Source organism: Chanodichthys erythropterus, unplaced genomic scaffold (assembly GCF_024489055.1).
Source record: "Chanodichthys erythropterus isolate Z2021 unplaced genomic scaffold, ASM2448905v1 ctg000260_np12, whole genome shotgun sequence".
Taxonomy (NCBI): Eukaryota; Metazoa; Chordata; class Actinopteri; order Cypriniformes; family Xenocyprididae; genus Chanodichthys; species Chanodichthys erythropterus.
Window position 1 is genome coordinate 165,001 of NW_027125656.1, and position 16,535 is coordinate 181,535.

Below are 16,535 nucleotides of genomic sequence, written 5' to 3' on the forward strand. Positions count from 1 at the left end.
TATGCACTGTTTGCGACGCTAGGAGGATTTAGCACTCTTTTAAGTCTTCTCTCGGTGGCCGCACCTGACAGGTTTCCGTAGTGTAGTGGTTATCACGTTCGCCTCACACGCGAAAGGTCCCCAGTTCGAAACTGGGCGGAAACAGTGAGTCGCTTTTGCCAAAATTTCCTGAGGGGATTTCTTTTGAGCAGATCGGCACTCTTGCTGCGCAATTTGCGGTGTAAACTCTTCAAAAGAGAACGAAAATAAAACAAACGACCAGTGAGGTCTCCTGTAATGGCAAAACAGTTGGTTTGCTACTAAAAGTAGCAGCCCTTTGCCGGTTTAAGAGCACTGCTCAGTCTGTCGTTTCAGTCGTTGTCGACAAGCGTGCGCTAAAAACGATCGGAATGCATTCGCCCTCAGGTTTCCGTAGTGTAGTGGTTATCACGTTCGCTTTACACGCGAAAGGTCCCCAGTTCGAAACTGGGCGGAAACAAGTGGAGGTTTTTGAAATATACATTCTAAAATGGCTCTCCAGTAAGAGGATGTCCACGCTACAGAGTCCTTACTTTTGAGCTGGGTGATGGCAATCGTACTAAGGAGCTCTAGGCAGACTGTCATGCCGAAGGAGCTCTGTCCTGTTTGTGGAATTTGCATTGACTGTCACTCTGCTCACGGGGCAGATCATGGGACGATCCTGTGTTCGAAAAAGCACCGGCGAGCAATGTGAGGTTTCTGTAGTGTAGTGGTCATCACGTTCGCCTAACACGCGAAAGGTCCTCGGTTCGAAACCGAGCAGAAACAGCGCTTGGCTTTTGACAGAAAATATGCACTGTTTGCGACGCTAGGAGGATTTAGCACTCTTTTAAGTCTTCTCTCGGTGGCAGCACGCGACAGGTTTCCGTAGTGTAGTGGTTATCACGTTCGCCTCACACGCGAAAGGTCCCCAGTTCGAAACTGGGCGGAAACAAACTGAGGTTTTTTAAGACACATGCTGAAATGGCTCTCCAGTAAGAGGATGTCCACGCTCCAAAGACCTTACTTTTGAGCTGGGTGATGGCAATCGTACTAAGGAGCTCTAGGCAGACTGTCATGCCGAAGGAGCTCTGTCCTGTTTGTGGAATTTGCATTGACTGTCACTCTGCTCGCGGGGCAGATCATGGGATGATCCTGTGTTCGAAAAAGCACCGGCGAGCAATGTGAGGTTTCTGTAGTGTAGTGGTCATCACGTTCGCCTAACACGCGAAAGGTCCTCGGTTCGAAACCGAGCAGAAACAGCGCTTGGCTTTTGACAGAAAATATGCACTGTTTGCGACGCTAGGAGGATTTAGCACTCTTTTAAGTCTTCTCTCGGTGGCCGCACGTGACAGGTTTCTGTAGTGTAGTGGTCATCACGTTCGCCTAACACGCGAAAGGTCCTCGGTTCGAAACTGGGCGGAAACAGTGAGTCGCTTTTGCCAAAATTTCCTGAGGGGATTTCTTTTGAGCAGATCGGCACTCTTGCTGCGCAATTTGCGGTGTAAACTCTTCAAAAGAGAACGAAAATAAAACAAACGACCAGTGAGGTCTCCTGTAATGGCAAAACAGTTGGTTTGCTACTAAAAGTAGCAGCCCTTTGCCGGTTTAAGAGCACTGCTCAGTCTGTCGTTTCAGTCGTTGTCGACAAGCGTGCGCTAAAAACGATCGGAATGCATTCGCCCTCAGGTTTCCGTAGTGTAGTGGTTATCACGTTCGCCTCACACGCGAAAGGTCCCCAGTTCGAAACTGGGCGGAAACAAACGGAGGTTTTTTAAGACACATGCTGAAATGGCTCTCCAGTAAGAGGATGTCCATGCTCCAAAGACCTTACCTTTTAGCTGGCTGAAGGCAATCGTAAAAAGGAGCTCTATGCAGACTGTCATTCTGAATGTGCGCTCTCCTGTTGTTTGTGGAATTTACACAGACGGTCTCTCTCTCCCTCTCTCTCGCTCTGCTTGCGGGGCAGATCATGGGACGATCCTGTCTTTGAAAAAGCACCCGAGGGCCGTTGTGAGGTTTCTGTAGTGTAGTGGTCATCACGTTCGCCTAACACGCGAAAGGTCCTCGGTTCGAAACCGAGCAGAAACAGCGCTTGGCTTTTGACAGAAAATATGCACTGTTTGCGACGCTAGGAGGATTTAGCACTCTTTTAAGTCTTCTCTCGGTGGCCGCACCTGACAGGTTTCCGTAGTGTAGTGGTTATCACGTTCGCCTCACACGCGAAAGGTCCCCAGTTCGAAACTGGGCGGAAACAGTGAGTCGCTTTTGCCAAAATTTCCTGAGGGGATTTCTTTTGAGCAGATCGGCACTCTTGCTGCGCAATTTGCGGTGTAAACTCTTCAAAAGAGAACGAAAATAAAACAAACGACCAGTGAGGTCTCCTGTAATGGCAAAACAGTTGGTTTGCTACTAAAAGTAGCAGCCCTTTGCCGGTTTAAGAGCACTGCTCAGTCTGTCGTTTCAGTCGTTGTCGACAAGCGTGCGCTAAAAACGATCGGAATGCATTCGCCCTCAGGTTTCCGTAGTGTAGTGGTTATCACGTTCGCCTCACACGCGAAAGGTCCCCAGTTCGAAACTGGGCGGAAACAGTGAGTCGCTTTTGCCAAAATTTCCTGAGGGGATTTCTTTTGAGCAGATCTGCACTCTTGCTGCGCAATTTGCGGTGTAAACTCTTCAAAAGAGAACGAAAATAAAACAAACGACCAGTGAGGTCTCCTGTAATGGCAAAACAGTTGGTTTGCTACTAAAAGTAGCAGCCCTTTGCCGGTTTAAGAGCACTGCTCAGTCTGTCGTTTCAGTCGTTGTCTACAAGCGTGCGCTAAAAACGATCGGAATGCGTTCGCCCTCAGGTTTCCGTAGTGTAGTGGTTATCACGTTCGCTTTACACGCGAAAGGTCCCCAGTTCGAAACTGGGCGGAAACAAGTGGAGGTTTTTGAAATATACATTCTAAAATGGCTCTCCAGTAAGAGGATGTCCACGCTACAGAGTCCTTACTTTTGAGCTGGGTGATGGCAATCGTACTAAGGAGCTCTAGGCAGACTGTCATGCCGAAGGAGCTCTGTCCTGTTTGTGGAATTTGCATTGACTGTCACTCTGCTCGCGGGGCAGATCATGGGACGATCCTGTGTTCGAAAAAGCACCGGCGAGCAATGTGAGGTTTCTGTAGTGTAGTGGTCATCACGTTCGCCTAACACGCGAAAGGTCCTCGGTTCGAAACCGAGCAGAAACAGCGCTTGGCTTTTGACAGAAAATATGCACTGTTTGCGACGCTAGGAGGATTTAGCACTCTTTTAAGTCTTCTCTCGGTAACCGCACGTGACAGGTTTCCGTAGTGTAGTGGTTATCACGTTCGCCTCACACGCGAAAGGTCCCCAGTTCGAAACTGGGCGGAAACAAACGGAGGTTTTTTAAGACACATGCTGAAATGGCTCTCCAGTAAGAGGATGTCCACGCTCCAAAGACCTTACTTTTGAGCTGGGTGATGGCAATCGTAAAAAGGAGCTCTATGCAGACTGTCATTCTGAATGTGCGCTCTCCTGTTGTTTGTGGAATTTACACAGACGGTCTCTCTCTCCCTCTCTCTCGCTCTGCTTGCGGGGCAGATCATGGGACGATCCTGTCTTTGAAAAAGCACCCGAGGGCCGTTGTGAGGTTTCTGTAGTGTAGTGGTCATCACGTTCGCCTAACACGCGAAAGGTCCTCGGTTCGAAACCGAGCAGAAACAGCGCTTGGCTTTTGACAGAAAATATGCACTGTTTGCGACGCTAGGAGGATTTACCTCATCTTCCTTTTACCCCTTTTAAGAAGTATGCACCAGAAGCTTTCGGTGGCCGCACCTGACAGGTTTCCGTAGTGTAGTGGTTATCACGTTCGCCTCACACGCGAAAGGTCCCCAGTTCGAAACTGGGCGGAAACAGTGAGTCGCTTTTGCCAAAATTTCCTGAGGGGATTTCTTTTGAGCAGATCGGCACTCTTGCTGCGCAATTTGCGGTGTAAACTCTTCAAAAGAGAACGAAAATAAAACAAACGACCAGTGAGGTCTCCTGTAATGGCAAAACAGTTGGTTTGCTACTAAAAGTAGCAGCCCTTTGCCGGTTTAAGAGCACTGCTCAGTCTGTCGTTTCAGTCGTTGTCGACAAGCGTGCGCTAAAAACGATCGGAATGCATTCGCCCTCAGGTTTCCGTAGTGTAGTGGTTATCACGTTCGCTTTACACGCGAAAGGTCCCCAGTTCGAAACTGGGCGGAAACAAGTGGAGGTTTTTGAAATATACATTCTAAAATGGCTCTCCAGTAAGAGGATGTCCACGCTACAGAGTCCTTACTTTTGAGCTGGGTGATGGCAATCGTACTAAGGAGCTCTAGGCAGACTGTCATGCCGAAGGAGCTCTGTCCTGTTTGTGGAATTTGCATTGACTGTCACTCTGCTCGCGGGGCAGATCATGGGACGATCCTGTGTTCGAAAAAGCACCGGCGAGCAATGTGAGGTTTCTGTAGTGTAGTGGTCATCACGTTCGCCTAACACGCGAAAGGTCCTCGGTTCGAAACCGAGCAGAAACAGCGCTTGGCTTTTGACAGAAAATATGCACTGTTTGCGACGCTAGGAGGATTTAGCACTCTTTTAAGTCTTCTCTCGGTGGCAGCACGCGACAGGTTTCCGTAGTGTAGTGGTTATCACGTTCGCCTCACACGCGAAAGGTCCCCAGTTCGAAACTGGGCGGAAACAAACTGAGGTTTTTTAAGACACATGCTGAAATGGCTCTCCAGTAAGAGGATGTCCACGCTCCAAAGACCTTACTTTTGAGCTGGGTGATGGCAATCGTACTAAGGAGCTCTAGGCAGACTGTCATGCCGAAGGAGCTCTGTCCTGTTTGTGGAATTTGCATTGACTGTCACTCTGCTCGCGGGGCAGATCATGGGATGATCCTGTGTTCGAAAAAGCACTGGCGAGCGATGTGAGGTTTCTGTAGTGTAGTGGTCATCACGTTCGCCTAACACGCGAAAGGTCCTCGGTTCGAAACCGAGCAGAAACAGCGCTTGGCTTTTGACAGAAAATATGCACTGTTTGCGACGCTAGGAGGATTTAGCACTCTTTTAAGTCTTCTCTCGGTGGCCGCACGTGACAGGTTTCCGTAGTGTAGTGGTTATCACGTTCGCCTCACACGCGAAAGGTCCCCAGTTCGAAACTGGGCGGAAACAAACGGAGGTTTTTTAAGACACATGCTGAAATGGCTCTCCAGTAAGAGGATGTCCATGCTCCAAAGACCTTACCTTTTAGCTGGCTGAAGGCAATCGTAAAAAGGAGCTCTATGCAGACTGTCATTCTGAATGTGCGCTCTCCTGTTGTTTGTGGAATTTACACAGACGGTCTCTCTCTCCCTCTCTCTCGCTCTGCTTGCGGGGCAGATCATGGGACGATCCTGTCTTTGAAAAAGCACCCGAGGGCCGTTGTGAGGTTTCTGTAGTGTAGTGGTCATCACGTTCGCCTAACACGCGAAAGGTCCTCGGTTCGAAACCGAGCAGAAACAGCGCTTGGCTTTTGACAGAAAATATGCACTGTTTGCGACGCTAGGAGGATTTAGCACTCTTTTAAGTCTTCTCTCGGTGGCCGCACCTGACAGGTTTCCGTAGTGTAGTGGTTATCACGTTCGCCTCACACGCGAAAGGTCCTCGGTTCGAAACCGAGCAGAAACAGCGCTTGGCTTTTGACAGAAAATATGCACTGTTTGCGACGCTAGGAGGATTTAGCACTCTTTTAAGTCTTCTCTCGGTAACCGCACGTGACAGGTTTCCGTAGTGTAGTGGTTATCACGTTCGCCTCACACGCGAAAGGTCCCCAGTTCGAAACTGGGCGGAAACAGTGAGTCGCTTTTGCCAAAATTTCCTGAGGGGATTTCTTTTGAGCAGATCGGCACTCTTGCTGCGCAATTTGCGGTGTAAACTCTTCAAAAGAGAACGAAAATAAAACAAACGACCAGTGAGGTCTCCTGTAATGGCAAAACAGTTGGTTTGCTACTAAAAGTAGCAGCCCTTTGCCGGTTTAAGAGCACTGCTCAGTCTGTCGTTTCAGTCGTTGTCGACAAGCGTGCGCTAAAAACGATCGGAATGCATTCGCCCTCAGGTTTCCGTAGTGTAGTGGTTATCACGTTCGCTTTACACGCGAAAGGTCCCCAGTTCGAAACTGGGCGGAAACAAGTGGAGGTTTTTGAAATATACATTCTAAAATGGCTCTCCAGTAAGAGGATGTCCACGCTACAGAGTCCTTACTTTTGAGCTGGGTGATGGCAATCGTACTAAGGAGCTCTAGGCAGACTGTCATGCCGAAGGAGCTCTGTCCTGTTTGTGGAATTTGCATTGACTGTCACTCTGCTCGCGGGGCAGATCATGGGACGATCCTGTGTTCGAAAAAGCACCGGCGAGCAATGTGAGGTTTCTGTAGTGTAGTGGTCATCACGTTCGCCTAACACGCGAAAGGTCCTCGGTTCGAAACCGAGCAGAAACAGCGCTTGGCTTTTGACAGAAAATATGCACTGTTTGCGACGCTAGGAGGATTTAGCACTCTTTTAAGTCTTCTCTCGGTGGCAGCACGCGACAGGTTTCCGTAGTGTAGTGGTCATCACGTTCGCCTAACACGCGAAAGGTCCTCGGTTCGAAACCGAGCAGAAACAACGCTTGGCTTTTGACAGAAAATATAAACTGTTTGCGACACCAGTAGGATTTACCTCATCTTCCTTTTACCCCTTTTAAGAAGTATGCACCAGAAGCTTTCTGTCTGCTTCCAAAAGACAGGTTTCCGTAGTGTAGTGGTTATCACGTTCGCCTCACACGCGAAAGGTCCCCAGTTCGAAACTGGGCGGAAACAGTGAGTCGCTTTTGCCAAAATTTCCTGAGGGGATTTCTTTTGAGCAGATCGGCACTCTTGCTGCGCAATTTGCGGTGTAAACTCTTCAAAAGAGAACGAAAATAAAACAAACGACCAGTGAGGTCTCCTGTAATGGCAAAACAGTTGGTTTGCTACTAAAAGTAGCAGCCCTTTGCCGGTTTAAGAGCACTGCTCAGTCTGTCGTTTCAGTCGTTGTCTACAAGCGTGCGCTAAAAACGATCGGAATGCGTTCGCCCTCAGGTTTCCGTAGTGTAGTGGTTATCACGTTCGCTTTACACGCGAAAGGTCCCCAGTTCGAAACTGGGCGGAAACAAGTGGAGGTTTTTGAAATATACATTCTAAAATGGCTCTCCAGTAAGAGGATGTCCACGCTACAGAGTCCTTACTTTTGAGCTGGGTGATGGCAATCGTACTAAGGAGCTCTAGGCAGACTGTCATGCCGAATGAGGTTTGTTCTGTTGTTTGTGGAATTTACACAGACGGTCTCTCTCTCCCTCTCTCTGCTCGCGGGGCAGATCATGGGATGATCCTGTGTTCGAAAAAGCACCGGCGAGCAATGTGAGGTTTCTGTAGTGTAGTGGTCATCACGTTCGCCTAACACGCGAAAGGTCCTCGGTTCGAAACCGAGCAGAAACAGCGCTTGGCTTTTGACAGAAAATATGCACTGTTTGCGACGCTAGGAGGATTTAGCACTCTTTTAAGTCTTCTCTCGGTGTCCGCACGTGACAGGTTTCCGTAGTGTAGTGGTTATCACGTTCGCCTCACACGCGAAAGGTCCCCAGTTCGAAACTGGGCGGAAACAGTGAGTCGCTTTTGCCAAAATTTCCTGAGGGGATTTCTTTTGAGCAGATCGGCACTCTTGCTGCGCAATTTGCGGTGTAAACTCTTCAAAAGAGAACGAAAATAAAACAAACGACCAGTGAGGTCTCCTGTAATGGCAAAACAGTTGGTTTGCTACTAAAAGTAGCAGCCCTTTGCCGGTTTAAGAGCACTGCTCAGTCTGTCGTTTCAGTCGTTGTCGACAAGCGTGCGCTAAAAACGATCGGAATGCATTCGCCCTCAGGTTTCCGTAGTGTAGTGGTTATCACGTTCGCTTTACACGCGAAAGGTCCCCAGTTCGAAACTGGGCGGAAACAAGTGGAGGTTTTTGAAATATACATTCTAAAATGGCTCTCCAGTAAGAGGATGTCCACGCTACAGAGTCCTTACTTTTGAGCTGGGTGATGGCAATCGTACTAAGGAGCTCTAGGCAGACTGTCATGCCGAAGGAGCTCTGTCCTGTTTGTGGAATTTGCATTGACTGTCACTCTGCTCGCGGGGCAGATCATGGGACGATCCTGTGTTCGAAAAAGCACCGGCGAGCAATGTGAGGTTTCTGTAGTGTAGTGGTCATCACGTTCGCCTAACACGCGAAAGGTCCTCGGTTCGAAACCGAGCAGAAACAGCGCTTGGCTTTTGACAGAAAATATGCACTGTTTGCGACGCTAGGAGGATTTAGCACTCTTTTAAGTCTTCTCTCGGTGGCAGCACGCGACAGGTTTCCGTAGTGTAGTGGTTATCACGTTCGCCTCACACGCGAAAGGTCCCCAGTTCGAAACTGGGCGGAAACAAACTGAGGTTTTTTAAGACACATGCTGAAATGGCTCTCCAGTAAGAGGATGTCCACGCTCCAAAGACCTTACTTTTGAGCTGGGTGATGGCAATCGTACTAAGGAGCTCTAGGCAGACTGTCATGCCGAAGGAGCTCTGTCCTGTTTGTGGAATTTGCATTGACTGTCACTCTGCTCGCGGGGCAGATCATGGGATGATCCTGTGTTCGAAAAAGCACTGGCGAGCGATGTGAGGTTTCTGTAGTGTAGTGGTCATCACGTTCGCCTAACACGCGAAAGGTCCTCGGTTCGAAACCGAGCAGAAACAGCGCTTGGCTTTTGACAGAAAATATGCACTGTTTGCGACGCTAGGAGGATTTAGCACTCTTTTAAGTCTTCTCTCGGTAGCCGCACGTGACAGGTTTCCGTAGTGTAGTGGTTATCACGTTCGCCTCACACGCGAAAGGTCCCCAGTTCGAAACTGGGCGGAAACAAACGGAGGTTTTTTTAAGACACATGCTGAAATGGCTCTCCAGTAAGAGGATGTCCATGCTCCAAAGACCTTACCTTTTAGCTGGCTGAAGGCAATCGTAAAAAGGAGCTCTATGCAGACTGTCATTCTGAATGTGCGCTCTCCTGTTGTTTGTGGAATTTACACAGACGGTCTCTCTCTCCCTCTCTCTCGCTCTGCTTGCGGGGCAGATCATGGGACGATCCTGTCTTTGAAAAAGCACCCGAGGGCCGTTGTGAGGTTTCTGTAGTGTAGTGGTCATCACGTTCGCCTAACACGCGAAAGGTCCTCGGTTCGAAACCGAGCAGAAACAGCGCTTGGCTTTTGACAGAAAATATGCACTGTTTGCGACGCTAGGAGGATTTACCTCATCTTCCTTTTACCCCTTTTAAGAAGTATGCACCAGAAGCTTTCTGTCGGCCGCACCTGACAGGTTTCCGTAGTGTAGTGGTTATCACGTTCGCCTCACACGCGAAAGGTCCCCAGTTCGAAACTGGGCGGAAACAGTGAGTCGCTTTTGCCAAAATTTCCTGAGGGGATTTCTTTTGAGCAGATCGGCACTCTTGCTGCGCAATTTGCGGTGTAAACTCTTCAAAAGAGAACGAAAATAAAACAAACGACCAGTGAGGTCTCCTGTAATGGCAAAACAGTTGGTTTGCTACTAAAAGTAGCAGCCCTTTGCCGGTTTAAGAGCACTGCTCAGTCTGTCGTTTCAGTCGTTGTCGACAAGCGTGCGCTAAAAACGATCGGAATGCATTCGCCCTCAGGTTTCCGTAGTGTAGTGGTTATCACGTTCGCTTTACACGCGAAAGGTCCCCAGTTCGAAACTGGGCGGAAACAAGTGGAGGTTTTTGAAATATACATTCTAAAATGGCTCTCCAGTAAGAGGATGTCCACGCTACAGAGTCCTTACTTTTGAGCTGGGTGATGGCAATCGTACTAAGGAGCTCTAGGCAGACTGTCATGCCGAAGGAGCTCTGTCCTGTTTGTGGAATTTGCATTGACTGTCACTCTGCTCGCGGGGCAGATCATGGGACGATCCTGTGTTCGAAAAAGCACCGGCGAGCAATGTGAGGTTTCTGTAGTGTAGTGGTCATCACGTTCGCCTAACACGCGAAAGGTCCTCGGTTCGAAACCGAGCAGAAACAGCGCTTGGCTTTTGACAGAAAATATGCACTGTTTGCGACGCTAGGAGGATTTAGCACTCTTTTAAGTCTTCTCTCGGTAACCGCACGTGACAGGTTTCCGTAGTGTAATGGTCATCGCGTTCGCCTAACACGCGAAAGGTCCTCGGTTCGAAACCGAGCAGAAACAGCGCTTGGCTTTTGACAGAAAATATGCACTGTTTGCGACGCTAGGAGGATTTAGCACTCTTTTAAGTCTTCTCTCGGTGGCAGCACGCGACAGGTTTCCGTAGTGTAGTGGTTATCACGTTCGCCTCACACGCGAAAGGTCCCCAGTTCGAAACTGGGCGGAAACAAACTGAGGTTTTTTAAGACACATGCTGAAATGGCTCTCCAGTAAGAGGATGTCCACGCTCCAAAGACCTTACTTTTGAGCTGGGTGATGGCAATCGTACTAAGGAGCTCTAGGCAGACTGTCATGCTGAAGGAGCTCTGTCCTGTTGTTTGTGGAATTTGCATTGACTGTCTCTCTGCTCTGCTTGCGGGGCAGATCATGGGATGATCCTGTGTTCGAAAAAGCACTGGCGAGCGATGTGAGGTTTCTGTAGTGTAGTGGTCATCACGTTCGCCTAACACGCGAAAGGTCCTCGGTTCGAAACCGAGCAGAAACAGCGCTTGGCTTTTGACAGAAAATATGCACTGTTTGCGACGCTAGGAGGATTTAGCACTCTTTTAAGTCTTCTCTCGGTGGCCGCACCTGACAGGTTTCCGTAGTGTAGTGGTTATCACGTTCGCCTCACACGCGAAAGGTCCCCAGTTCGAAACTGGGCGGAAACAGTGAGTCGCTTTTGCCAAAATTTCCTGAGGGGATTTCTTTTGAGCAGATCGGCACTCTTGCTGCGCAATTTGCGGTGTAAACTCTTCAAAAGAGAACGAAAATAAAACAAACGACCAGTGAGGTCTCCTGTAATGGCAAAACAGTTGGTTTGCTACTAAAAGTAGCAGCCCTTTGCCGGTTTAAGAGCACTGCTCAGTCTGTCGTTTCAGTCGTTGTCGACAAGCGTGCGCTAAAAACGATCGGAATGCATTCGCCCTCAGGTTTCCGTAGTGTAGTGGTTATCACGTTCGCTTTACACGCGAAAGGTCCCCAGTTCGAAACTGGGCGGAAACAAGTGGAGGTTTTTGAAATATACATTCTAAAATGGCTCTCCAGTAAGAGGATGTCCACGCTACAGAGTCCTTACTTTTGAGCTGGGTGATGGCAATCGTACTAAGGAGCTCTAGGCAGACTGTCATGCCGAAGGAGCTCTGTCCTGTTTGTGGAATTTGCATTGACTGTCACTCTGCTCGCGGGGCAGATCATGGGACGATCCTGTGTTCGAAAAAGCACCGGCGAGCAATGTGAGGTTTCTGTAGTGTAGTGGTCATCACGTTCGCCTAACACGCGAAAGGTCCTCGGTTCGAAACCGAGCAGAAACAGCGCTTGGCTTTTGACAGAAAATATGCACTGTTTGCGACGCTAGGAGGATTTAGCACTCTTTTAAGTCTTCTCTCGGTAACCGCACGTGACAGGTTTCCGTAGTGTAGTGGTTATCACGTTCGCCTCACACGCGAAAGGTCCCCAGTTCGAAACTGGGCGGAAACAGTGAGTCGCTTTTGCCAAAATTTCCTGAGGGGATTTCTTTTGAGCAGATCGGCACTCTTGCTGCGCAATTTGCGGTGTAAACTCTTCAAAAGAGAACGAAAATAAAACAAACGACCAGTGAGGTCTCCTGTAATGGCAAAACAGTTGGTTTGCTACTAAAAGTAGCAGCCCTTTGCCGGTTTAAGAGCACTGCTCAGTCTGTCGTTTCAGTCGTTGTCGACAAGCGTGCGCTAAAAACGATCGGAATGCATTCGCCCTCAGGTTTCCGTAGTGTAGTGGTTATCACGTTCGCTTTACACGCGAAAGGTCCCCAGTTCGAAACTGGGCGGAAACAAGTGGAGGTTTTTGAAATATACATTCTAAAATGGCTCTCCAGTAAGAGGATGTCCACGCTACAGAGTCCTTACTTTTGAGCTGGGTGATGGCAATCGTACTAAGGAGCTCTAGGCAGACTGTCATGCCGAAGGAGCTCTGTCCTGTTTGTGGAATTTGCATTGACTGTCACTCTGCTCGCGGGGCAGATCATGGGATGATCCTGTGTTCGAAAAAGCACTGGCGAGCGATGTGAGGTTTCTGTAGTGTAGTGGTCATCACGTTCGCCTAACACGCGAAAGGTCCTCGGTTCGAAACCGAGCAGAAACAGCGCTTGGCTTTTGACAGAAAATATGCACTGTTTGCGACGCTAGGAGGATTTAGCACTCTTTTAAGTCTTCTCTCGGTGGCAGCACGCGACAGGTTTCCGTAGTGTAGTGGTTATCACGTTCGCCTCACACGCGAAAGGTCCCCAGTTCGAAACTGGGCGGAAACAAACTGAGGTTTTTTAAGACACATGCTGAAATGGCTCTCCAGTAAGAGGATGTCCACGCTCCAAAGACCTTACTTTTGAGCTGGGTGATGGCAATCGTACTAAGGAGCTCTAGGCAGACTGTCATGCCGAATGAGGTTTGTTCTGTTGTTTGTGGAATTTACACAGACGGTCTCTCTCTCCCTCTCTCTCGCTCTGCTCGCGGGGCAGATCATGGGATGATCCTGTCTTTGAAAAAGCACCCGAGGGCCGTTGTGAGGTTTCTGTAGTGTAGTGGTCATCACGTTCGCCTAACACGCGAAAGGTCCTCGGTTCGAAACCGAGCAGAAACAGCGCTTGGCTTTTGACAGAAAATATGCACTGTTTGCGACGCTAGGAGGATTTAGCACTCTTTTAAGTCTTCTCTCGGTGGCCGCACGTGACAGGTTTCTGTAGTGTAGTGGTCATCACGTTCGCCTAACACGCGAAAGGTCCTCGGTTCGAAACCGAGCAGAAACAACGCTTGGCTTTTGACAGAAAATATAAACTGTTTGCGACACCAGTAGGATTTACCTCATCTTCCTTTTACCCCTTTTAAGAAGTATGCACCAGAAGCTTTCTGTCTGCTTCCAAAAGACAGGTTTCCGTAGTGTAGTGGTTATCACGTTCGCCTCACACGCGAAAGGTCCCCAGTTCGAAACTGGGCGGAAACAGTGAGTCGCTTTTGCCAAAATTTCCTGAGGGGATTTCTTTTGAGCAGATCGGCACTCTTGCTGCGCAATTTGCGGTGTAAACTCTTCAAAAGAGAACGAAAATAAAACAAACGACCAGTGAGGTCTCCTGTAATGGCAAAACAGTTGGTTTGCTACTAAAAGTAGCAGCCCTTTGCCGGTTTAAGAGCACTGCTCAGTCTGTCGTTTCAGTCGTTGTCGACAAGCGTGCGCTAAAAACGATCGGAATGCATTCGCCCTCAGGTTTCCGTAGTGTAGTGGTTATCACGTTCGCTTTACACGCGAAAGGTCCCCAGTTCGAAACTGGGCGGAAACAAGTGGAGGTTTTTGAAATATACATTCTAAAATGGCTCTCCAGTAAGAGGATGTCCACGCTACAGAGTCCTTACTTTTGAGCTGGGTGATGGCAATCGTACTAAGGAGCTCTAGGCAGACTGTCATGCCGAAGGAGCTCTGTCCTGTTTGTGGAATTTGCATTGACTGTCACTCTGCTCGCGGGGCAGATCATGGGACGATCCTGTGTTCGAAAAAGCACCGGCGAGCAATGTGAGGTTTCTGTAGTGTAGTGGTCATCACGTTCGCCTAACACGCGAAAGGTCCTCGGTTCGAAACCGAGCAGAAACAGCGCTTGGCTTTTGACAGAAAATATGCACTGTTTGCGACGCTAGGAGGATTTAGCACTCTTTTAAGTCTTCTCTCGGTGGCAGCACGCGACAGGTTTCCGTAGTGTAGTGGTTATCACGTTCGCCTCACACGCGAAAGGTCCCCAGTTCGAAACTGGGCGGAAACAAACTGAGGTTTTTTAAGACACATGCTGAAATGGCTCTCCAGTAAGAGGATGTCCACGCTCCAAAGACCTTACTTTTGAGCTGGGTGATGGCAATCGTACTAAGGAGCTCTAGGCAGACTGTCATGCCGAAGGAGCTCTGTCCTGTTTGTGGAATTTGCATTGACTGTCACTCTGCTCGCGGGGCAGATCATGGGATGATCCTGTGTTCGAAAAAGCACTGGCGAGCGATGTGAGGTTTCTGTAGTGTAGTGGTCATCACGTTCGCCTAACACGCGAAAGGTCCTCGGTTCGAAACCGAGCAGAAACAGCGCTTGGCTTTTGACAGAAAATATGCACTGTTTGCGACGCTAGGAGGATTTAGCACTCTTTTAAGTCTTCTCTCGGTGGCCGCACCTGACAGGTTTCCGTAGTGTAGTGGTTATCACGTTCGCCTCACACGCGAAAGGTCCCCAGTTCGAAACTGGGCGGAAACAAACGGAGGTTTTTTAAGACACATGCTGAAATGGCTCTCCAGTAAGAGGATGTCCATGCTCCAAAGACCTTACCTTTTAGCTGGCTGAAGGCAATCGTAAAAAGGAGCTCTATGCAGACTGTCATTCTGAATGTGCGCTCTCCTGTTGTTTGTGGAATTTACACAGACGGTCTCTCTCTCCCTCTCTCTCGCTCTGCTTGCGGGGCAGATCATGGGACGATCCTGTCTTGGAAAAAGCACCCGAGGGCCGTTGTGAGGTTTCTGTAGTGTAGTGGTCATCACGTTCGCCTAACACGCGAAAGGTCCTCGGTTCGAAACCGAGCAGAAACAGCGCTTGGCTTTTGACAGAAAATATGCACTGTTTGCGACGCTAGGAGGATTTAGCACTCTTTTAAGTCTTCTCTCGGTGGCCGCACGTGACAGGTTTCTGTAGTGTAGTGGTCATCACGTTCGCCTAACACGCGAAAGGTCCTCGGTTCGAAACCGAGCAGAAACAACGCTTGGCTTTTGACAGAAAATATAAACTGTTTGCGACACCAGTAGGATTTACCTCATCTTCCTTTTACCCCTTTTAAGAAGTATGCACCAGAAGCTTTCTGTCTGCTTCCAAAAGACAGGTTTCCGTAGTGTAGTGGTTATCACGTTCGCCTCACACGCGAAAGGTCCCCAGTTCGAAACTGGGCGGAAACAGTGAGTCGCTTTTGCCAAAATTTCCTGAGGGGATTTCTTTTGAGCAGATCGGCACTCTTGCTGCGCAATTTGCGGTGTAAACTCTTCAAAAGAGAACGAAAATAAAACAAACGACCAGTGAGGTCTCCTGTAATGGCAAAACAGTTGGTTTGCTACTAAAAGTAGCAGCCCTTTGCCGGTTTAAGAGCACTGCTCAGTCTGTCGTTTCAGTCGTTGTCGACAAGCGTGCGCTAAAAACGATCGGAATGCGTTCGCCCTCAGGTTTCCGTAGTGTAGTGGTTATCACGTTCGCTTTACACGCGAAAGGTCCCCAGTTCGAAACTGGGCGGAAACAAGTGGAGGTTTTTGAAATATACATTCTAAAATGGCTCTCCAGTAAGAGGATGTCCACGCTACAGAGTCCTTACTTTTGAGCTGGGTGATGGCAATCGTACTAAGGAGCTCTAGGCAGACTGTCATGCCGAAGGAGCTCTGTCCTGTTTGTGGAATTTGCATTGACTGTCACTCTGCTCGCGGGGCAGATCATGGGACGATCCTGTGTTCGAAAAAGCACCGGCGAGCAATGTGAGGTTTCTGTAGTGTAGTGGTCATCACGTTCGCCTAACACGCGAAAGGTCCTCGGTTCGAAACCGAGCAGAAACAGCGCTTGGCTTTTGACAGAAAATATGCACTGTTTGCGACGCTAGGAGGATTTAGCACTCTTTTAAGTCTTCTCTCGGTGGCCGCACCTGACAGGTTTCCGTAGTGTAGTGGTTATCACGTTCGCCTCACACGCGAAAGGTCCCCAGTTCGAAACTGGGCGGAAACAGTGAGTCGCTTTTGCCAAAATTTCCTGAGGGGATTTCTTTTGAGCAGATCGGCACTCTTGCTGCGCAATTTGCGGTGTAAACTCTTCAAAAGAGAACGAAAATAAAACAAACGACCAGTGAGGTCTCCTGTAATGGCAAAACAGTTGGTTTGCTACTAAAAGTAGCAGCCCTTTGCCGGTTTAAGAGCACTGCTCAGTCTGTCGTTTCAGTCGTTGTCGACAAGCGTGCGCTAAAAACGATCGGAATGCATTCGCCCTCAGGTTTCCGTAGTGTAGTGGTTATCACGTTCGCTTTACACGCGAAAGGTCCCCAGTTCGAAACTGGGCGGAAACAAGTGGAGGTTTTTGAAATATACATTCTAAAATGGCTCTCCAGTAAGAGGATGTCCACGCTACAGAGTCCTTACTTTTGAGCTGGGTGATGGCAATCGTACTAAGGAGCTCTAGGCAGACTGTCATGCCGAAGGAGCTCTGTCCTGTTTGTGGAATTTGCATTGACTGTCACTCTG

At 49.0% G+C, this 16,535-nt stretch overlaps 60 non-coding genes across 60 annotated transcripts; all 60 read left to right on the plus strand.

Moving 5' to 3' along the window:
• The first annotated feature begins 71 nt into the window (after window positions 1–71).
• trnav-cac (transfer RNA valine (anticodon CAC)) lies at window positions 72–144 on the plus strand. Its single transcript has one exon. It is a non-coding gene; the product is annotated as a tRNA-Val (tRNA).
• Window positions 145–405: 261 nt separating this feature from the next.
• Window positions 406–478, plus strand: trnav-uac (transfer RNA valine (anticodon UAC)). The gene has a single exon. It is a non-coding gene; the product is annotated as a tRNA-Val (tRNA).
• A 235-nt stretch (window positions 479–713) lies between these two features.
• trnav-aac (transfer RNA valine (anticodon AAC)) lies at window positions 714–786 on the plus strand. The gene has a single exon. It is a non-coding gene; the product is annotated as a tRNA-Val (tRNA).
• Window positions 787–879: 93 nt separating this feature from the next.
• Window positions 880–952, plus strand: trnav-cac (transfer RNA valine (anticodon CAC)). Its single transcript has one exon. It is a non-coding gene; the product is annotated as a tRNA-Val (tRNA).
• A 234-nt stretch (window positions 953–1,186) lies between these two features.
• On the plus strand, window positions 1,187–1,259 carry trnav-aac (transfer RNA valine (anticodon AAC)). The gene has a single exon. It is a non-coding gene; the product is annotated as a tRNA-Val (tRNA).
• Window positions 1,260–1,686: 427 nt separating this feature from the next.
• On the plus strand, window positions 1,687–1,759 carry trnav-cac (transfer RNA valine (anticodon CAC)). Its single transcript has one exon. It is a non-coding gene; the product is annotated as a tRNA-Val (tRNA).
• A 256-nt stretch (window positions 1,760–2,015) lies between these two features.
• Window positions 2,016–2,088, plus strand: trnav-aac (transfer RNA valine (anticodon AAC)). The gene has a single exon. It is a non-coding gene; the product is annotated as a tRNA-Val (tRNA).
• A 93-nt stretch (window positions 2,089–2,181) lies between these two features.
• Window positions 2,182–2,254, plus strand: trnav-cac (transfer RNA valine (anticodon CAC)). Its single transcript has one exon. It is a non-coding gene; the product is annotated as a tRNA-Val (tRNA).
• A 261-nt stretch (window positions 2,255–2,515) lies between these two features.
• On the plus strand, window positions 2,516–2,588 carry trnav-cac (transfer RNA valine (anticodon CAC)). The gene has a single exon. It is a non-coding gene; the product is annotated as a tRNA-Val (tRNA).
• A 261-nt stretch (window positions 2,589–2,849) lies between these two features.
• trnav-uac (transfer RNA valine (anticodon UAC)) lies at window positions 2,850–2,922 on the plus strand. The gene has a single exon. It is a non-coding gene; the product is annotated as a tRNA-Val (tRNA).
• A 235-nt stretch (window positions 2,923–3,157) lies between these two features.
• trnav-aac (transfer RNA valine (anticodon AAC)) lies at window positions 3,158–3,230 on the plus strand. The gene has a single exon. It is a non-coding gene; the product is annotated as a tRNA-Val (tRNA).
• Window positions 3,231–3,323: 93 nt separating this feature from the next.
• trnav-cac (transfer RNA valine (anticodon CAC)) lies at window positions 3,324–3,396 on the plus strand. Its single transcript has one exon. It is a non-coding gene; the product is annotated as a tRNA-Val (tRNA).
• A 256-nt stretch (window positions 3,397–3,652) lies between these two features.
• trnav-aac (transfer RNA valine (anticodon AAC)) lies at window positions 3,653–3,725 on the plus strand. The gene has a single exon. It is a non-coding gene; the product is annotated as a tRNA-Val (tRNA).
• A 119-nt stretch (window positions 3,726–3,844) lies between these two features.
• On the plus strand, window positions 3,845–3,917 carry trnav-cac (transfer RNA valine (anticodon CAC)). The gene has a single exon. It is a non-coding gene; the product is annotated as a tRNA-Val (tRNA).
• Window positions 3,918–4,178: 261 nt separating this feature from the next.
• Window positions 4,179–4,251, plus strand: trnav-uac (transfer RNA valine (anticodon UAC)). Its single transcript has one exon. It is a non-coding gene; the product is annotated as a tRNA-Val (tRNA).
• Window positions 4,252–4,486: 235 nt separating this feature from the next.
• Window positions 4,487–4,559, plus strand: trnav-aac (transfer RNA valine (anticodon AAC)). The gene has a single exon. It is a non-coding gene; the product is annotated as a tRNA-Val (tRNA).
• Window positions 4,560–4,652: 93 nt separating this feature from the next.
• Window positions 4,653–4,725, plus strand: trnav-cac (transfer RNA valine (anticodon CAC)). Its single transcript has one exon. It is a non-coding gene; the product is annotated as a tRNA-Val (tRNA).
• Window positions 4,726–4,959: 234 nt separating this feature from the next.
• trnav-aac (transfer RNA valine (anticodon AAC)) lies at window positions 4,960–5,032 on the plus strand. The gene has a single exon. It is a non-coding gene; the product is annotated as a tRNA-Val (tRNA).
• A 93-nt stretch (window positions 5,033–5,125) lies between these two features.
• Window positions 5,126–5,198, plus strand: trnav-cac (transfer RNA valine (anticodon CAC)). The gene has a single exon. It is a non-coding gene; the product is annotated as a tRNA-Val (tRNA).
• A 256-nt stretch (window positions 5,199–5,454) lies between these two features.
• On the plus strand, window positions 5,455–5,527 carry trnav-aac (transfer RNA valine (anticodon AAC)). The gene has a single exon. It is a non-coding gene; the product is annotated as a tRNA-Val (tRNA).
• Window positions 5,528–5,786: 259 nt separating this feature from the next.
• Window positions 5,787–5,859, plus strand: trnav-cac (transfer RNA valine (anticodon CAC)). The gene has a single exon. It is a non-coding gene; the product is annotated as a tRNA-Val (tRNA).
• A 261-nt stretch (window positions 5,860–6,120) lies between these two features.
• On the plus strand, window positions 6,121–6,193 carry trnav-uac (transfer RNA valine (anticodon UAC)). Its single transcript has one exon. It is a non-coding gene; the product is annotated as a tRNA-Val (tRNA).
• Window positions 6,194–6,428: 235 nt separating this feature from the next.
• trnav-aac (transfer RNA valine (anticodon AAC)) lies at window positions 6,429–6,501 on the plus strand. Its single transcript has one exon. It is a non-coding gene; the product is annotated as a tRNA-Val (tRNA).
• Window positions 6,502–6,788: 287 nt separating this feature from the next.
• On the plus strand, window positions 6,789–6,861 carry trnav-cac (transfer RNA valine (anticodon CAC)). Its single transcript has one exon. It is a non-coding gene; the product is annotated as a tRNA-Val (tRNA).
• A 261-nt stretch (window positions 6,862–7,122) lies between these two features.
• On the plus strand, window positions 7,123–7,195 carry trnav-uac (transfer RNA valine (anticodon UAC)). Its single transcript has one exon. It is a non-coding gene; the product is annotated as a tRNA-Val (tRNA).
• Window positions 7,196–7,445: 250 nt separating this feature from the next.
• trnav-aac (transfer RNA valine (anticodon AAC)) lies at window positions 7,446–7,518 on the plus strand. Its single transcript has one exon. It is a non-coding gene; the product is annotated as a tRNA-Val (tRNA).
• Window positions 7,519–7,611: 93 nt separating this feature from the next.
• trnav-cac (transfer RNA valine (anticodon CAC)) lies at window positions 7,612–7,684 on the plus strand. The gene has a single exon. It is a non-coding gene; the product is annotated as a tRNA-Val (tRNA).
• Window positions 7,685–7,945: 261 nt separating this feature from the next.
• trnav-uac (transfer RNA valine (anticodon UAC)) lies at window positions 7,946–8,018 on the plus strand. The gene has a single exon. It is a non-coding gene; the product is annotated as a tRNA-Val (tRNA).
• A 235-nt stretch (window positions 8,019–8,253) lies between these two features.
• On the plus strand, window positions 8,254–8,326 carry trnav-aac (transfer RNA valine (anticodon AAC)). Its single transcript has one exon. It is a non-coding gene; the product is annotated as a tRNA-Val (tRNA).
• A 93-nt stretch (window positions 8,327–8,419) lies between these two features.
• trnav-cac (transfer RNA valine (anticodon CAC)) lies at window positions 8,420–8,492 on the plus strand. The gene has a single exon. It is a non-coding gene; the product is annotated as a tRNA-Val (tRNA).
• Window positions 8,493–8,726: 234 nt separating this feature from the next.
• trnav-aac (transfer RNA valine (anticodon AAC)) lies at window positions 8,727–8,799 on the plus strand. Its single transcript has one exon. It is a non-coding gene; the product is annotated as a tRNA-Val (tRNA).
• Window positions 8,800–8,892: 93 nt separating this feature from the next.
• Window positions 8,893–8,965, plus strand: trnav-cac (transfer RNA valine (anticodon CAC)). Its single transcript has one exon. It is a non-coding gene; the product is annotated as a tRNA-Val (tRNA).
• Window positions 8,966–9,222: 257 nt separating this feature from the next.
• On the plus strand, window positions 9,223–9,295 carry trnav-aac (transfer RNA valine (anticodon AAC)). Its single transcript has one exon. It is a non-coding gene; the product is annotated as a tRNA-Val (tRNA).
• A 120-nt stretch (window positions 9,296–9,415) lies between these two features.
• Window positions 9,416–9,488, plus strand: trnav-cac (transfer RNA valine (anticodon CAC)). Its single transcript has one exon. It is a non-coding gene; the product is annotated as a tRNA-Val (tRNA).
• Window positions 9,489–9,749: 261 nt separating this feature from the next.
• Window positions 9,750–9,822, plus strand: trnav-uac (transfer RNA valine (anticodon UAC)). The gene has a single exon. It is a non-coding gene; the product is annotated as a tRNA-Val (tRNA).
• A 235-nt stretch (window positions 9,823–10,057) lies between these two features.
• Window positions 10,058–10,130, plus strand: trnav-aac (transfer RNA valine (anticodon AAC)). The gene has a single exon. It is a non-coding gene; the product is annotated as a tRNA-Val (tRNA).
• Window positions 10,131–10,389: 259 nt separating this feature from the next.
• On the plus strand, window positions 10,390–10,462 carry trnav-cac (transfer RNA valine (anticodon CAC)). The gene has a single exon. It is a non-coding gene; the product is annotated as a tRNA-Val (tRNA).
• A 242-nt stretch (window positions 10,463–10,704) lies between these two features.
• On the plus strand, window positions 10,705–10,777 carry trnav-aac (transfer RNA valine (anticodon AAC)). Its single transcript has one exon. It is a non-coding gene; the product is annotated as a tRNA-Val (tRNA).
• Window positions 10,778–10,870: 93 nt separating this feature from the next.
• On the plus strand, window positions 10,871–10,943 carry trnav-cac (transfer RNA valine (anticodon CAC)). Its single transcript has one exon. It is a non-coding gene; the product is annotated as a tRNA-Val (tRNA).
• Window positions 10,944–11,204: 261 nt separating this feature from the next.
• Window positions 11,205–11,277, plus strand: trnav-uac (transfer RNA valine (anticodon UAC)). Its single transcript has one exon. It is a non-coding gene; the product is annotated as a tRNA-Val (tRNA).
• A 235-nt stretch (window positions 11,278–11,512) lies between these two features.
• trnav-aac (transfer RNA valine (anticodon AAC)) lies at window positions 11,513–11,585 on the plus strand. Its single transcript has one exon. It is a non-coding gene; the product is annotated as a tRNA-Val (tRNA).
• Window positions 11,586–11,678: 93 nt separating this feature from the next.
• Window positions 11,679–11,751, plus strand: trnav-cac (transfer RNA valine (anticodon CAC)). Its single transcript has one exon. It is a non-coding gene; the product is annotated as a tRNA-Val (tRNA).
• Window positions 11,752–12,012: 261 nt separating this feature from the next.
• trnav-uac (transfer RNA valine (anticodon UAC)) lies at window positions 12,013–12,085 on the plus strand. Its single transcript has one exon. It is a non-coding gene; the product is annotated as a tRNA-Val (tRNA).
• Window positions 12,086–12,320: 235 nt separating this feature from the next.
• Window positions 12,321–12,393, plus strand: trnav-aac (transfer RNA valine (anticodon AAC)). The gene has a single exon. It is a non-coding gene; the product is annotated as a tRNA-Val (tRNA).
• Window positions 12,394–12,486: 93 nt separating this feature from the next.
• trnav-cac (transfer RNA valine (anticodon CAC)) lies at window positions 12,487–12,559 on the plus strand. The gene has a single exon. It is a non-coding gene; the product is annotated as a tRNA-Val (tRNA).
• Window positions 12,560–12,815: 256 nt separating this feature from the next.
• trnav-aac (transfer RNA valine (anticodon AAC)) lies at window positions 12,816–12,888 on the plus strand. Its single transcript has one exon. It is a non-coding gene; the product is annotated as a tRNA-Val (tRNA).
• A 93-nt stretch (window positions 12,889–12,981) lies between these two features.
• trnav-aac (transfer RNA valine (anticodon AAC)) lies at window positions 12,982–13,054 on the plus strand. The gene has a single exon. It is a non-coding gene; the product is annotated as a tRNA-Val (tRNA).
• A 121-nt stretch (window positions 13,055–13,175) lies between these two features.
• Window positions 13,176–13,248, plus strand: trnav-cac (transfer RNA valine (anticodon CAC)). Its single transcript has one exon. It is a non-coding gene; the product is annotated as a tRNA-Val (tRNA).
• Window positions 13,249–13,509: 261 nt separating this feature from the next.
• trnav-uac (transfer RNA valine (anticodon UAC)) lies at window positions 13,510–13,582 on the plus strand. The gene has a single exon. It is a non-coding gene; the product is annotated as a tRNA-Val (tRNA).
• Window positions 13,583–13,817: 235 nt separating this feature from the next.
• Window positions 13,818–13,890, plus strand: trnav-aac (transfer RNA valine (anticodon AAC)). Its single transcript has one exon. It is a non-coding gene; the product is annotated as a tRNA-Val (tRNA).
• Window positions 13,891–13,983: 93 nt separating this feature from the next.
• Window positions 13,984–14,056, plus strand: trnav-cac (transfer RNA valine (anticodon CAC)). Its single transcript has one exon. It is a non-coding gene; the product is annotated as a tRNA-Val (tRNA).
• Window positions 14,057–14,290: 234 nt separating this feature from the next.
• On the plus strand, window positions 14,291–14,363 carry trnav-aac (transfer RNA valine (anticodon AAC)). The gene has a single exon. It is a non-coding gene; the product is annotated as a tRNA-Val (tRNA).
• Window positions 14,364–14,456: 93 nt separating this feature from the next.
• Window positions 14,457–14,529, plus strand: trnav-cac (transfer RNA valine (anticodon CAC)). The gene has a single exon. It is a non-coding gene; the product is annotated as a tRNA-Val (tRNA).
• A 256-nt stretch (window positions 14,530–14,785) lies between these two features.
• trnav-aac (transfer RNA valine (anticodon AAC)) lies at window positions 14,786–14,858 on the plus strand. The gene has a single exon. It is a non-coding gene; the product is annotated as a tRNA-Val (tRNA).
• A 93-nt stretch (window positions 14,859–14,951) lies between these two features.
• Window positions 14,952–15,024, plus strand: trnav-aac (transfer RNA valine (anticodon AAC)). The gene has a single exon. It is a non-coding gene; the product is annotated as a tRNA-Val (tRNA).
• A 121-nt stretch (window positions 15,025–15,145) lies between these two features.
• Window positions 15,146–15,218, plus strand: trnav-cac (transfer RNA valine (anticodon CAC)). The gene has a single exon. It is a non-coding gene; the product is annotated as a tRNA-Val (tRNA).
• Window positions 15,219–15,479: 261 nt separating this feature from the next.
• On the plus strand, window positions 15,480–15,552 carry trnav-uac (transfer RNA valine (anticodon UAC)). The gene has a single exon. It is a non-coding gene; the product is annotated as a tRNA-Val (tRNA).
• A 235-nt stretch (window positions 15,553–15,787) lies between these two features.
• Window positions 15,788–15,860, plus strand: trnav-aac (transfer RNA valine (anticodon AAC)). Its single transcript has one exon. It is a non-coding gene; the product is annotated as a tRNA-Val (tRNA).
• Window positions 15,861–15,953: 93 nt separating this feature from the next.
• Window positions 15,954–16,026, plus strand: trnav-cac (transfer RNA valine (anticodon CAC)). The gene has a single exon. It is a non-coding gene; the product is annotated as a tRNA-Val (tRNA).
• Window positions 16,027–16,287: 261 nt separating this feature from the next.
• Window positions 16,288–16,360, plus strand: trnav-uac (transfer RNA valine (anticodon UAC)). Its single transcript has one exon. It is a non-coding gene; the product is annotated as a tRNA-Val (tRNA).
• The last annotated feature ends 175 nt before the right edge of the window (window positions 16,361–16,535 follow it).